The sequence below is a fragment of the Harpia harpyja genome, chromosome 1, assembly GCF_026419915.1.
Source record: "Harpia harpyja isolate bHarHar1 chromosome 1, bHarHar1 primary haplotype, whole genome shotgun sequence".
Classification (NCBI taxonomy): Eukaryota; Metazoa; Chordata; class Aves; order Accipitriformes; family Accipitridae; genus Harpia; species Harpia harpyja.
Genome location: NC_068940.1, coordinates 81,393,659 through 81,407,266, shown reverse-complemented (window position 1 = coordinate 81,407,266; position 13,608 = coordinate 81,393,659). Strand labels below are relative to the sequence as shown.

General features: G+C 44.5%; 1 protein-coding gene across 7 annotated transcripts in view; it reads left to right on the top strand.

Moving 5' to 3' along the window:
• The first annotated feature begins 4,129 nt into the window (after window positions 1-4,129).
• The window catches only part of DYNC1I1 (dynein cytoplasmic 1 intermediate chain 1), a 199,740-nt gene continuing 190,261 nt past the window's right edge, over window positions 4,130-13,608 (top strand). For 4 of the 7 annotated variants that reach the window (XM_052801897.1, XM_052801880.1, XM_052801887.1 and 1 more), the window contains exon 1: window positions 4,131-4,412. The gene's annotated coding sequence lies outside the window, so the exon portion shown is untranslated. Of the gene's footprint in view, window positions 4,413-13,608 lie in introns of all 7 variants that reach the window. The other 3 variants (XM_052801851.1, XM_052801870.1, XM_052801841.1) reach the window with 1 other exon arrangement.

Here is a 13,608-nt window from a genome sequence, read left to right as displayed (position 1 = left end):
CACACAGTTGCAATATCTTTGAAGAGTAACCCAAATGCAGAACAACATGGAACTCGCCCATCTGCCACAGATCTTCCTTTACCTTCTACTTGTACACTGCACCTCTTATTTTTGCCATTTCTTTCTGAGAAATAATTTTTCCTTTTTAAGATACATGCTTTTTAGCTTTGTACATGTGTTTGTGCAAAGATCTTGGAACTGGTGATCTACCAATAGCAAATCAAATGTCAGAGGAATTATTAGTGACTGTGTACCAGATACAATTAAACTCTTCATTTATATTCTTGCACCTGTTGTGGATATTCAGGCTTGCAGAAATTTCAACTCAGTGATCTGCCTGGAGAACTACCTGGTTTTAGCAAACAGTAAGAAAAGCTCTCCAATACTTTCTGATTAAGTTTTTCCTATACTGAGTAACCGCCCATGTATTCTTCTGAGACTAACTAACTAGTTCATTTGTGAAGACAAGATTTCTAAAGCCATGTGGAATAGTGCCCTATAGTGACTTTACTGCCATAAAAATAAACCTGATTTCAGAAGTGATATTCCACACTTTTTTCTAAAGCTTGCTTTCATTTTTCATTCTGCCTTTTGATCCTTTGTTTAAATCATTGCCTTTGAAAAGCTGGAAGGCATTTTGTAACATTCTCTGTTATTTGCAGAGCCCAGGTGAAGTCTATCATGCGAAGTGTCTAAAAAGTGCTGCCATTTCCATTAAGCCTTGGACATGTCTGCTTTGAAATTCATTTTTAATCTTCCAGTGGCACAAACTTCCAAGAGGGTTTGCTTATTTGTTACCGCCCTTTGTGAAGTAGGAGTTGCTGGTGCCTAAGGCAGGGAAATGCAATGCACTACTAATTATTTGTCTCATGTTGCATCATAAATGGTTGTTGGTTTGTCAGAGCAACTTATGCCAATCTTCATTAATAACTTACATGTGAACAACTCTATATAAAGTAACTTCAAAAAGAAATTATGTCAAATTATTTTCCCTTGAACTTTTCAGATTTAGTAATCAACCACCTATTGCACTTATTAATGTCCACAGAAACCTCTGAATTTTACATGTGTGTCTGTAAGATAGAAGAGGGGAGACAGGCAAACACTGAATTTTTGTAATTTTATCAGTAGCCTTTTTTCCACACAATCCATGGGCTGTGATGAGCCGCAAACTTCCCCTTAATCTTTGATTTCTCTTTCGATGACAGCATGGTTGCTGTGTGTCCATGTACAACTGACCTCTGCCGGAGAGAAGGCAGCTTGTCAGATGTGCATGACTGCTGACTGGTTTGCCCTCTGTTGATCTAATAAAGCAGTTTGAGGCTACAATAACTACCTTCTGAATCCACAGAGAACTTTAAAGTTTTGAAAATAATCTTAACTCTGCCCTACTGTACATTCACCTGGTGATTAAGACATACAAAATCAGATAATGCCTACTGGCAGAATATAATGAGTTGGATAATATTATGGATTTGTGTTTAATGGGAAAATGTAAAATTAGTACACATCCTGGTGTATACTGAAATGACTGGATGTTTTTCATGAAATGCTGTTTAAAAGATATTATTGATCATAATGATTTTTTTGTAAAAATGAATATAATCATATCTTTTTGGAATATAAAGATTTTATCCCTGTCTTGTAAAATCAGTGATAATACAATTTGCGTCCCCACGACAAGAAATCCACAAAAATGGTGAGAGCTTTTGCTGTGGAAGGTTAGAGAAGACAATGATGAGAATGAGATCAAAGAGAACAGCACGTCACTTGTAGGGAAATTAGATATTCCTTCAGAGAACTCCTTAACTGGGCTGGTTGTGTATTTTTCTCGTGTTCCTGAAGTTTGCTGGTCCTAGGATCTCCTATTAAGAACATAGAGCAAGGCTGGCTTCTATCCAAATTTCCTTACAATAGTTGATTCTGAGGAGAAATTGTGTATTTTTCATACTACCCTGGCCACTGAAGTTCTTTCCAAACTCTTCTGCATAGGATTCCCCATTCGTCAAAAATAATTTTTACCAGATCTGTCATTATGTTTCATGAGGGGTTTTTGCAGGTTTTCCTTCATGTTTCCATTTTCATGCTTTATTTTTACACTTTAAAAAGAGCAGATCACCTCTGGCAAATGTGAATATAGCAAATATCAAAATTGTGTCTCATTGAACTGGGGTTTACAGTGGTTTTTCATGTGAGTTATTGGTAGAACATAAAATACCATTACTTTGTAACAAAAAATGTTGGACTTAACAAGCTTTGAAGACTTATTTGTGACACATATCAGTGTGCCTGATACCATCATACGATGTGATGGCATGATATAGTCTATGATACCATGTTGCATGTATACGATACCACGGCATTATGGTTATATGTATATGACAGCATGTTAACAATAGCAGAACCTCATCGGGCACAATGTAGAACCAGTCTGATCTGTCGATTCAGGGATACTAAATGACCCCAAGGCCCTCTTATGTCAGGAACAATTTAAAGGAATCCGCTGAGTTTGCAAATGATGCACAATCCAAAGAAACCTGAACAAACCCCGTGGGATTTATGCTCAAGCTGAGACTAAGGCCAACACTTCCAAAAGCAAACAGCAGTTTCTGAAGTTCAGTTTTGAGTGTCTGATTTTTGAAAGGGTCTTATTTTAATAAAGAGTTGCAAACTGAGTCCCCCAAACTTGAAACTTTCCAAATTGTGCATTTAAAGCCATGGGCTCTTTTCCACGTGCTCCAGCGTGCACAAGCAGAAGATGTTGCTCTTTAAGGACTCTTACAGGAGAGCAAGATACAAATCTTTCCTGCTTCAACTCCAATTAAACTGAGAAACCGTTATTTCATCACCATGTCCTCACCCACAATGGATGCTGTTCTTCCTCTTAGGGTTCTGTGTCTCCTGGCCAGGTGCGGTCCAGCTGGGTCTGGCAGGAACTGGAGGTGATGTGAATCCTTACTGGCTTTTCAGTGGTCTGGGTATACCTCACTCTTCCCAGGAGAGGCCCTGGACCTGAAATGACAGTGAATGGAGTTAGTGCTTCCCACCAAAACAAACCAAACGTGGCTCCAGGGACAGGTTTCAGAAGGGTACCTTTCCTGCTCTCTTGGACCACAGGGCTGGAGAACAGCGAGCCGTATGTCCAGGACATCGCGTTTTTAAAGAACAAGCCATGGTACCAAAGGGCGCACGTTTTCCTCCTGTGTGGGGCAACATACCCATGTGCGGTAAGAGGGAGAGCGAAGCTGGGTCATCTACGCCAGAGATGGATATTATCTGCAGGAACATGGACTACCTCCAACAGCTCCGCTTGGCTGCTCTCCCCTAGGAGATGGATGTGTCGGCATGGGGAGAGGAGCAGGTGTGCTGCTGAAGGAGTCTGGCCCTATGCTCGGGTACCATCCCCACAGGAGTGGTGTGAGGAAACAGGGACAAAACAAACCTCTGGCTTTGGGCAGCCTTGCCCTCATCTAACCATGAAAGCTGGGTATCGTTCACCTGCTCCAGAGCTCTCCCCATTCTTCCCCAAAGGGACAGGGCCTCGGCGGGAGCCTGCTGCCCTCATGACAGTTGGCCAGGCTGTTACGGGGCTGACGGCCAGGCTGCTCTACGGGGGATGGTGAGGCTGGGGGAGGGGGGAGGGGGGGTATCTAGGCAGTTTTGAGGGCAACGACTAAGCCGTTGCGGGGCTGATGGCTGCGGCCGTGGGGATGGCGGCAAGGATGCTGTGGAGGTGGTGGTGGATGGTGGCTAGGCTGTCGCGGGGCTGCTGGTGAAGCCGTTGTTGGGCTGACCGCCGGGCTGCCGTGCAGCTGCCGGCTAGGCTGCTGCGGAGGGGGGGGGGGGGGAGCCAGCGCCAACGTGGGGGTGACACCCGGCGGTGCCAGCGAGGGGACCTCGGAGAAGCCGGCGGACCCCACTTCAGGCCGGAGTAGCTGGGGAGGCGGGCAGGCGGGGGGTGCAGGCCCTGCGGAGCCCCGGGCGGGCGTCGCTCCCCGCCAGGAGGCCCCGCCGCCGCCGCCTGCTCCGCGCCCCCCGCGGCCCCGCCCCGCCCCGGCTCCGCCGCGCGCTGGTGGGCCACCGGGCGGCGGCGGCGGCGCGGGGCGGGGGGTGTCGCTGCCGGGGGCGCGCGGGCGGAGGAAGAGGAGAGGAGGCGGGAGGAGGAAGGCGGCAGCAGCAGCAGCTCTCGGGAGGAGCCTGTCCAGCGTGAGACAGCACATTCAGCCGGCAGCGGCGGTCCTGCTGCAGCGGCGGGCGGCACCGCACCGCACCGCACCGGCACGGCAGGGCGCAGCGCCGCGGGCAGCAGCCGTTCGGGCAGCGGGGAGTCGCTCCGCTCCCCCGGCGGCGGGGGCTCGGTGAGGGCTGCACGGCGCCGGGAGCCCCTCCGCATCTCCCGGGCGCCGACGGAGGTAAGGCGCCCGCGGGAGGCGGTGGGGGGGGGGGGGGCGAGTGGGGGCTCCCCTTGGGGGCCCGGCGTTGGCGGAGGGGCCGGGCGGGGGGGGGGGGACGGTCCTCGGGATGCGGCGTCGGCCGCGGAGCCTCGGCGCGGCCGCCGGAGGCCAGGCACCCGGGCCGCGCTGGGTTAGCGGGCATCCCCCGGCTGCTCCGCGGGAAGCGGCCGGCCCTCGCCGGGGGTGGGCTTCCCCCCCCGGCGGCTCGTCTCCGGGGAGGGAGCGGGCGGAGAGGGCTGCGGTGAGCCCCGCCGGCCTCGGCGGCACCTGCGCCAGCCCCCGGGGCTCCTCCGGCCCCGGCCCCGGCCCGCTCTGCCGCGAGAGGCTGCCGCAGGCTCCTCGGCTTCTGTCGCGGTGCCGAGTAGCTTAAAGCAAAGGGAGGTGGGAAAAAGTTTCCCATCTTTAATTCTTTGCACAGCGTGGGCAACAGCGGGCTTACTCAAGTCCACGACGACAGCAGGCGAGAATTAGATCTTTTCCCGTTCCTAAGGTAATTCCCTAAAAGGGTGAGAGAAGGGGGTGATCAATGAGAGGCCTTTTTCACTAGTAGTCCATTGAAATGCATTGTCAAAAGCGTGTTGTTACAGTTACATCGCCCCGGGAATCCCCCTGGGTCAGCAGAGAGCGTTAAGGCCCCTAGATGTTTCCTAGACAAAACCTCTGTTTTACTGACAGGAACAATGTATGTTTTTCTGTCAATATTGGCATTGACAGAAAGTACAAATTTCAACTATAAATACGTATAAAATAAGGATTCTCAGCAGATCAAGCAATCTAACCTGCTATTAGAGGGGCAATGAGATGGAAAGACTTGACATGAAGTTGGCACGTGGCTTTGGCACTTGCACCTGGTAATTTATCCTGACATACAGGGTTTTGTCAGCGCTTCGCCTCTGCATGAGGACTTTAAATTACCTCTGAAATGGCTCTAAATATCATGAAGCACAGTGCTGCAAAACCTGTTTCAGAATGGAAATCCGAATCCCACGACCATCTATCTCCTGACAGATGGTATTATCAGAGCCACCGAGGAATTTCTGTTACTACCAATGTGCTTTGTTGAAGTGCCTCATTTGTTCTTGCTAAGTTAATGGGAAGAAGTTATATGTTTTCTTTTCTGATTCTTTCAAGTTCCTCTTTTTACTTTCTTTCCATTTGAGAGGACATGTCTAGTAACAGTCTCCACACTTCCTGAAGGTGGATAAAATTCTTTCTGTAATCTCTGTGTAGCATTTCTCAGCAAGAGTGGGCTTCCTCAGTGCAAACCTTGGGGCTGCACCCAGGTCTTTACCCCCGGAGTGCTCACTCTGATAACTGTCCTCTGCTTCATTTTGTTTTCCCAAAACCATCCATTTATAATCCGTGAAAACACAAACTGTGTTGCCCCTTCTGCACCTTCTTCTCTGTGTACAGACTATTTTGAGGATTGGGACTTGCTATCCTCTTCCTTGATATGTGAAAGACTTCTGAGGGCCAGGTATGTGGAGGTCCAAGAGATTGTTTAGAGTTGGATTAGCTAGATTTCTCTTAGCTCTAAACACCTCTGCATCAAATTAGTCTACCCTAAAAATGCATTAACTCCAGTGCTGCCTTATCCACAGTTTAGGAGAGGAATCTTTAAAGGAGCAGCAGTAAACCACACCCTATGCATGCAGTGATTATTGAGAATTTAGAAACCTAACTACTCAGAGAATAGTCAGGCAAATACTCTTTTGTACCTTGCAGATCTCAGATTAAGAAGCTGACCTTCCAGCTCTTTCTATAGGAGGAAGGGCAGTGAGCTGCCCTCCTTTGTGATGCCTTTCAGTGGCTATTTTTTTCATTATTGAAATGCATTTGTTTGTTTTCCAGTTTGTGTTTTTCCAGCTTCAGGTTCCTGGTTCCTGTTTTGTCTCTCATAGATAAAAGCCTTGCTTTAGCATCTGTCTTCAGTGTAGGTACCCTAAATTATGCGGCAAGAACTTACCTGCTTTATTTTCAAATAAATTACCAGATCAAGTCCCTTGGTCTCCTTTTCTTTTGTAAGAAAGACAGGTTTCAAGAATCATTCCTTGCTGCCATCAGTTTCCAATCTGCAAGAAGAGAGAGAGGGAATACTAGATAGAGCTGGACACAGTGGGTTGTGGTAGAGGTCTCACCATTGCAGGGTACTGGACAATGAAGTGAAATGGGCTGGGAGGGAAAAAAGATGAGGGAGTGAAATAGAAAAACATAAGGGTATAGAAAGGCATTGCTGTTTTTCAAAGCTTCACCAACTCCTGCTAATGAATCAGGTAATTGTCGTATCTTCCAGCTCCTCAAACTTGACTTCTTCTCGCAGAGGTTTAAAATATGTTCATGGTCTCTCTCCAGGACTACTCAGGCTTATTAACTAGTGCTATGCCTCAAGTGCCCTGCTGAGCTCCTTTGGCTTGGTTGGACTAACAACAGAAGTAGTAATTAGGAATCTTTCAGAGTCACTGATGCCTAGTGCCAAAACGAGCTGCTACTTGGAGGTGGTGGTGGGATGTTAACAGAAAGATCCTCCTTGTCCTACCCATGGGCTTCAATTTTCAGGGAAGTTAGAGGGAGCTAACACTGAAATCCTCATTGAGGTGCATGGGGAAATTTGTATCTGCAGAGGTATGGTCTCAGGCTTTCTGCACCCATAGCCAGACATCATGACCTCAGTGCAATACTCATCTGATATTTTTGTATTTTTATTTTAAAAACCTTAAATGAAACAAACTGTAATGACTGTAGATGTAGTCTGCTTGTAAAAGGGACATTTTCCGGCAGGAATACTGATGGACTATGCTGGCAAAGTGCCCTTAGTACAGATGCATCTTGTATTAGTAAAACTGTGGTTTTGCCAGTGCAGCTTATTTTAGTTCATCTGAGCAGCACAAGTTATACAGGTGAGTATACATTTATGTGTCCATAAGGGGGCTTGCTTTCCAGATGAGGGATCATATGATCTTCTGCTCAGCTGACCTATATAAGCAGGAAGAAATGGTAATGCAGGAATGATAATGCTTAAAAACCAGAAAATTTGAAAAATCTGAAAAAAAGTATCTGAAAAGCTGCAGTGGCAGCCTGAGACCCTGGCTCAGTCTAAATCTCAGATAGAGACAATATGTCCCTCTTGCTACTTGGTAATTATCCATCTAAACCCATGCTAGCTCTTTTTAGTCAGACATGACATTGGGAGCTGTTGTTCACTTGGCCATCTGCAAGCACTCAAAAGAAGGCAGTATACAGTGTACATGAGCTTGCTCCCCCAATACTGTTCATTTTAGGTGGCATCATCTTGCCAACTTTTCTGGGAAATGGCTACTTCCAGGCAGATGGCAGAAGCTGCAGGAAGCTGTGAAGCAGACTGATGTGGGAGCCGCTAGATCTCATAGACACAAGACACCTCTGATCATCTGTGAGAGCTATGATGTCCTGACTCCTCATGAGCTTAAAACTATACCCCCCTCTTTTTTTTTCCACTGTGCTTCTTCAGCACTTTTTGTTTTCCCTTCTGAGGCAAAAGCGTTCTGGTGAGTGTCTGGGAGCGTACTGCAGCAGGAGAAGGCACGGAGCAGGAATGACCTTTCTGGGAGAGTTTTGTGGGCAGCACACCGTAACTCCATGCTGAAGTTTTAAGGGCAGAGGACTTAGCCCTATTGCTGCTGACAGTAATAGGAGTTTCTCTGTGACTTCTCTGGTGGGGAATCTAGCCTCTAGAGTGATGGCAGGAGTCAGCTGTGTACATTGTTTGAAAGCCATGAGCATTTCCAAACCCTATTGAAGCCAATGAGAGTCTTGGCATTGACTTAACAGACTTTGGATGAGGTCCTGTGTAACTGCTGCTTTGACTTGTGTGCAGATACCTGTGTTACCTGATGAATAATTGCTGCTCAGGTGACTCTTGTGATTCTTGGCTGTTAATCTTAGAGTAAAAGTACATATTATCCTATTTTCATATTGAACTGCTCCCATGCATGTGGATCAGCTTGCCTGACCTGGAGAGACAGGTTACATCAACCTGAGGAACAAACCTCCCTGGAGCCCTCCTGGACCAGGGCAATTCTACCCTGTGTATTTGCCAGGTGCTGGCTGACTGTCCCTGCTTGGGCCTAGAATAATTAATGAGTACTTTGCAGAGGAAGAGGGCTCATTTACTGCCGCTCAGCAGAAAACAATTACAGCGGGAATCTTCTAAGGACATAGCTTTTCATTTCCAGTGATATCTTCTCCTCTTCACATTTCTTTTCCTTCTTGCTGTTGTTCACTGAGGCTTATCCTTTTCTCTCTTCCTCAATATTAGTCTTAATGCCATGTTCCCTCCTGGCTGGTCTTCCCTTCCCTTTTGTCATGTCTCCCTGGGATAGAACTGGGTTTAGTTCCCTGTTCTTTTCTCCCTCCCTCTGCAGTGTGGTACAAGTAATTCCAAATCCTTCTCCTCAGTTACTCATTTTACACTTCAGACCAGCTGAAAGACGCAGTGTGTTTTGTGTTCAAACAACGGGGAGTTATAATAAGGCAAAGATACAAAACTGCCTAGTATGATTAAATATAAATAAGTATAATGGAGGATATATTGTTTATCTGTTTATATCAATATCTCTAAGCCTTTTCTGATGCTTGATTCTAATCTTTTCAGGCTGAATTTGACAGAAAGACTCTCCCCCAAACTATGCTATGTTAGTATTGAAAGTTAATCACTGTAGGTCCTAGACCACATGCAGGGAAAATATGGATCTCTCTTGCTTTAAACTATTCAGCCCTTCCGTTCTGTATCCATTAACACAGGTCTTAGCTTTTAAAGTGCATAGACAGTGGTATTAAATCCATACTACTCAAGGCATGCCCTTATTCTGTGTTTTGCACATTAGGCCACTACTGTTAGGATCGGAGTGGTTACCAGGTCACTTGGTAATTGGGGCAAAGACATTTCAAATGATTGCTATTGTATATTTTCAGAAATTAAAATATTTAATAAAACAGGGTCACAGAAAAAAAAAAAAACAAACCAGACTGCTGTCTAATATGGTTCCTTGTATTTGAACCTGTCTGTCCTGGTTTAAGGACTGTTCCACTGACTGAGCATTTAAAAGAATTTCTTCTCTGATTCTCACAGCACAAACAAAGTTGGGGGACTGTCTAAACTCATGTGACTTGCTTCATAATACATGTTTGTCTTCTCTTTAAGTAGTACAAAAGAATCACCGTTTTCATTAATCACGCTATTCAAAGTCGTATGACATTGGTTTTTTTCATCAGTTTGTTTCTAGTTACATTTTGAGCAGTTGCTGAATCAGAAGGTGGTTGTATCATAATCCTGAAGGATTTCAGATCTCAATTTGCCCCTAAATGAATTCTTTTTTTTTTTTGTCCTTTTTTAGCTCTGGCTGCTCATAGAGCTTTGTTACACACCCATAGCAGTTTGTTACAGACTATCAACTTCTGCCAGTCTTCATTGCCTGGGAACACAAATGACTTCTGCAAAAAACAGAGAAAAGATTGTTCACGTTATATATATGTATGGGTGTAAGCTGTGTGGTGCATTAAAAAACGAATGGCTTAAAAATCTATAACCTTTTGGAACGAAACAAGAAATTTGACCTAAATCATACCCCCTACTGTGCAGTTAGCTATTCATGTACGTCATCTGCTGCACTTGGCAAAGGCTGTGAATGTTGTATTCCTGCCTTTCACTATCTCCATAGTAGTAATAATAATACAAAAAAATTGTGCTGATGGGATAGGAGGGTATTGTACTGGAGACAAAAAAAACCAGTGATGCCATTCTCTGTTTGTACTGAAAGAGCCCGTGGGAAAACTGTCCCATTATTTCCCACAATATTTTCTTTTTCACAGAAAGTTGATTAATAGCAAGAAAACACAGGAAAGCCTGGTTTCTCAGCCTTTATGGGCCTATTCAAATATATTAAAAACACCCTGTGCAAATTCAGTATTATTTTTATCTGATAATTATAAATTATAGAACTTTAGTTTTTTTCTCATATGTTTAAAGCATAGAACTCAAAAGATGACACTAAATTATATTCTCTGGAAGGGGCTAAGATGGAAAAAAAAGATGTTGCAACCTTACTACCAATGTTCTCCACACCTTTTACAGCAGCCCTTCCTTTATGTGCATAACACTTACTGGGTTTTATTGTTTACTCATCAATGAATCAGAGGACAGGGAAGTAAAAAACTATAGACAGCCACATTGACATACAAACATATGAGTCTTTTTGAACAAAATTATAATATAATGCAATATTAATATTAGTCAATACTAATATTGATTTTGAAGTCTTTAAATGAAGATCATGCCTCCTCAGTTTTGATTTAGTAAACTTTTAAAGTTCTCTAAAGTTTAATTACAAGTTCTTCCCAAGAAAGTTTCTGATCTCACTAAACTAAGTGATGAATTAGGCGTAAGTATAATTAAAGTCAGTGGCCTCCCATTTTTTGTATTATTTTTCTTAAAATACTGCATATATCTATAAAGCAGTAAGACGTAAGACTGCTGTGCTTTCTCATATCACATAATGTCCGTTTTTGTTAAAGGGCTAACTGTATTACCTGCTTTCTCCTGGGTTCTCCTCGGTTCTCTCTTGTGATGATATTGCAATGATTTGTAGAGTTTTTAAACTATGTTCCCCTCTTAATCCTCAAGACTTTCTGTTGGAACCAATAAGCCCGTACATTTTGCAGTTTAATGTGGCTGGAAACGAGATGTGGACCATTTCTGATTGCCTTGTGGACCACCAGTGGTCCCATATTTTGGGAAGCACTAGTAAAAGTTGATTTATTTTCCAAAAATATTTACAGCTCTGGGGTCCTCATTTGAAGAGAACTGGTGGCATCTAACTGGTGTCCTGGTCTCAAATTTTGGAGCAGAAGTCCTGGCGCAGTGAGTCATGCACTGAGGCTTACTTCTGGAGGAGTCCTGCAGTGCACTCCAGAGGTGCGACTGCACCATCATTTAGGCTGGGGACTTGTTTGCTTCTGCTCTCAGTCAGCCCATTTGCCAAGTCTCTTCTCTGTGGAAGCCAGGGCACTTGAGAGGTACGTGTGTGCGTGGGAGGGAAGAGTTCACGTGCAGTCAGCCTTGCCTTGGTAGGAGGCTGTGCTTAAGGTGCAAAGCGTGCCCACATCTTGAACCTGGGATGCATACCTGAATGCCCCAAACTTGGAAGTTCTTACGGTGCCTGCAAAGCTCAGGTAAATCTAGACTTATAAAATGGTGTCGAAACAGAAACCCAAATTGCAGTCCTCAGAAATCTGTGGTTGGCTGTCACCTAGCTCTCGAAGCACATGCAGTCTCTAAAAACTCCCTTTTTCACCTTAGAGTACTTCTTTGGGATGTGTTCTTACTCTTGAACCCCCAGACTCAACAGCCTGGGTGTCCGCTGTCTGTCTCTCCTAGGCTGCTTCATCTAGTTTACATTTCTTGAGCCCATCTGTCAGACTGTGTGCTCCATGCTGAGCTGCAGCTGATAGCATGTGCTCCCCCTTTTAGTGCACCCTGGTTTTAACAGGACTCACCTAAGGTAGAGTCTCAGGTAGTTTTTGCCTTTGCTTAAGGACATATTTGCCTTCATCTATGCTCTAATCAGCAAATTATGTTGTCTTCTGCAGTAGGCACCCTCTCAGTCTTTCCCACTGAAGCGGCTCCATGTAAGTCTAAAGTATTAAAGATTCTTTGGGCACGACAGAGCATGTGGGGAAAAAGAGAAAGGACTCTTCAGCACATTGCTTCAAGAGAGAAGAGTCTTGGGCTCCGGGTACTAAATACAGCATTGTATTTTAAACTAAACAGTCATTGCATATAATATAAATGAACCCTGAAACAAAGACTAGAACCCAGGGGCCTCAGTTAGGGACTAATGTTCGCTCTCTTGCATCTGCTTCTTCTGGTCCAATGAGTCTTTGCAGAAAAGAAATTAATAGAAAATAGCTTCAATGGTCAAGAATGCAACCTCCATTCCTCTAGTCTTTCTCACCCATTAGCCAACAGTCACCCTAGGGAGGTGTGTTTCAGTCCTCTCAAGACAAAAGAAAACACCAAGACCCCCCCAAACCAACACAAACCACAAACAAACAAACAACCCCGTGCCCAAAACATGTTTCTCCCATTTGGGTGGAATACTTTAACCGCAGAGAAGATAAATGGAAGACATGGATTTCTTGGTTCTCAGTTCTCTCTCATATTCAAATTCTTTGCAGATCTTTATATGTCCTTTAAATTATGCTGTTAGACATCTGCATTTATCGTTTTGCCGTTTTATCTTGGCATGTCTTTTTCCACTTACGTGGATGATTGGCTAAGGCTATATCTGATCATTCATGTTGCTTTTTTAGTACAGCCAAAGAAGCCCTGGAAGTACAAAGGGAATGGTAGTGTTGTTTGTTCCACTTTGCTTCCTCAAAAACTGTGAGAACTCATACGAGATACTCTGCATATTTCTTACAGCCAGGGCTCTTCCCTGCTTTCTAAATCTTTAGGTGTATTGACTTCAGAGATGAAATCAATGTGCAATATTTTTAGCCTAATTACATCCTTAGAAACATCAGCTGCAAAGCAAAGCATATTTTTGTTTTAAGAAAGAAATGATATCTGGGTAAGTCTTCCAGCAAAACCTGTATGTCGGCAGCATAGCTGCTTCTTTGATGTCTGTCTGGCAGTTGTCATAACTGGGTTAAGAGGCAGACACCAGAGCATGCATTTTTCATGTTTGGGGAAATGGCTTTAAGTATCAGTTTGCTGGCCATATACCACTAGGGTTATCTCAGGAGGAGGGTAGAAAAGCCAGAGGGGTCAGTTTTAGCCCCCGTAAGGAGTGGAAGTACATGTTTTAATGTCTGAAAGGTTTGCAGGATGGAGAAAATGAGTCTTTGTTCCACTTCAGGTGAGACTAGCAGACATCTTGAAGTGAAATTCTATGTTAGGAGTTAGAAAGTCATTAAATATATTCCTGGGAGGCACTTTGGTACTGTTATGGTGAACCAGATATTTTATATAGGTTTTGAAGCAGTGGTGACATCAATGATAGCAGCAGACATCACTGAAATCTGAGCATTATATAAGAAGTACATATAAAAGAAATTGAAATCAGAAACATGAAATATAGGGCTTTTTTTTGAGATAAGTGGCCTGTAGCTTGAGGAT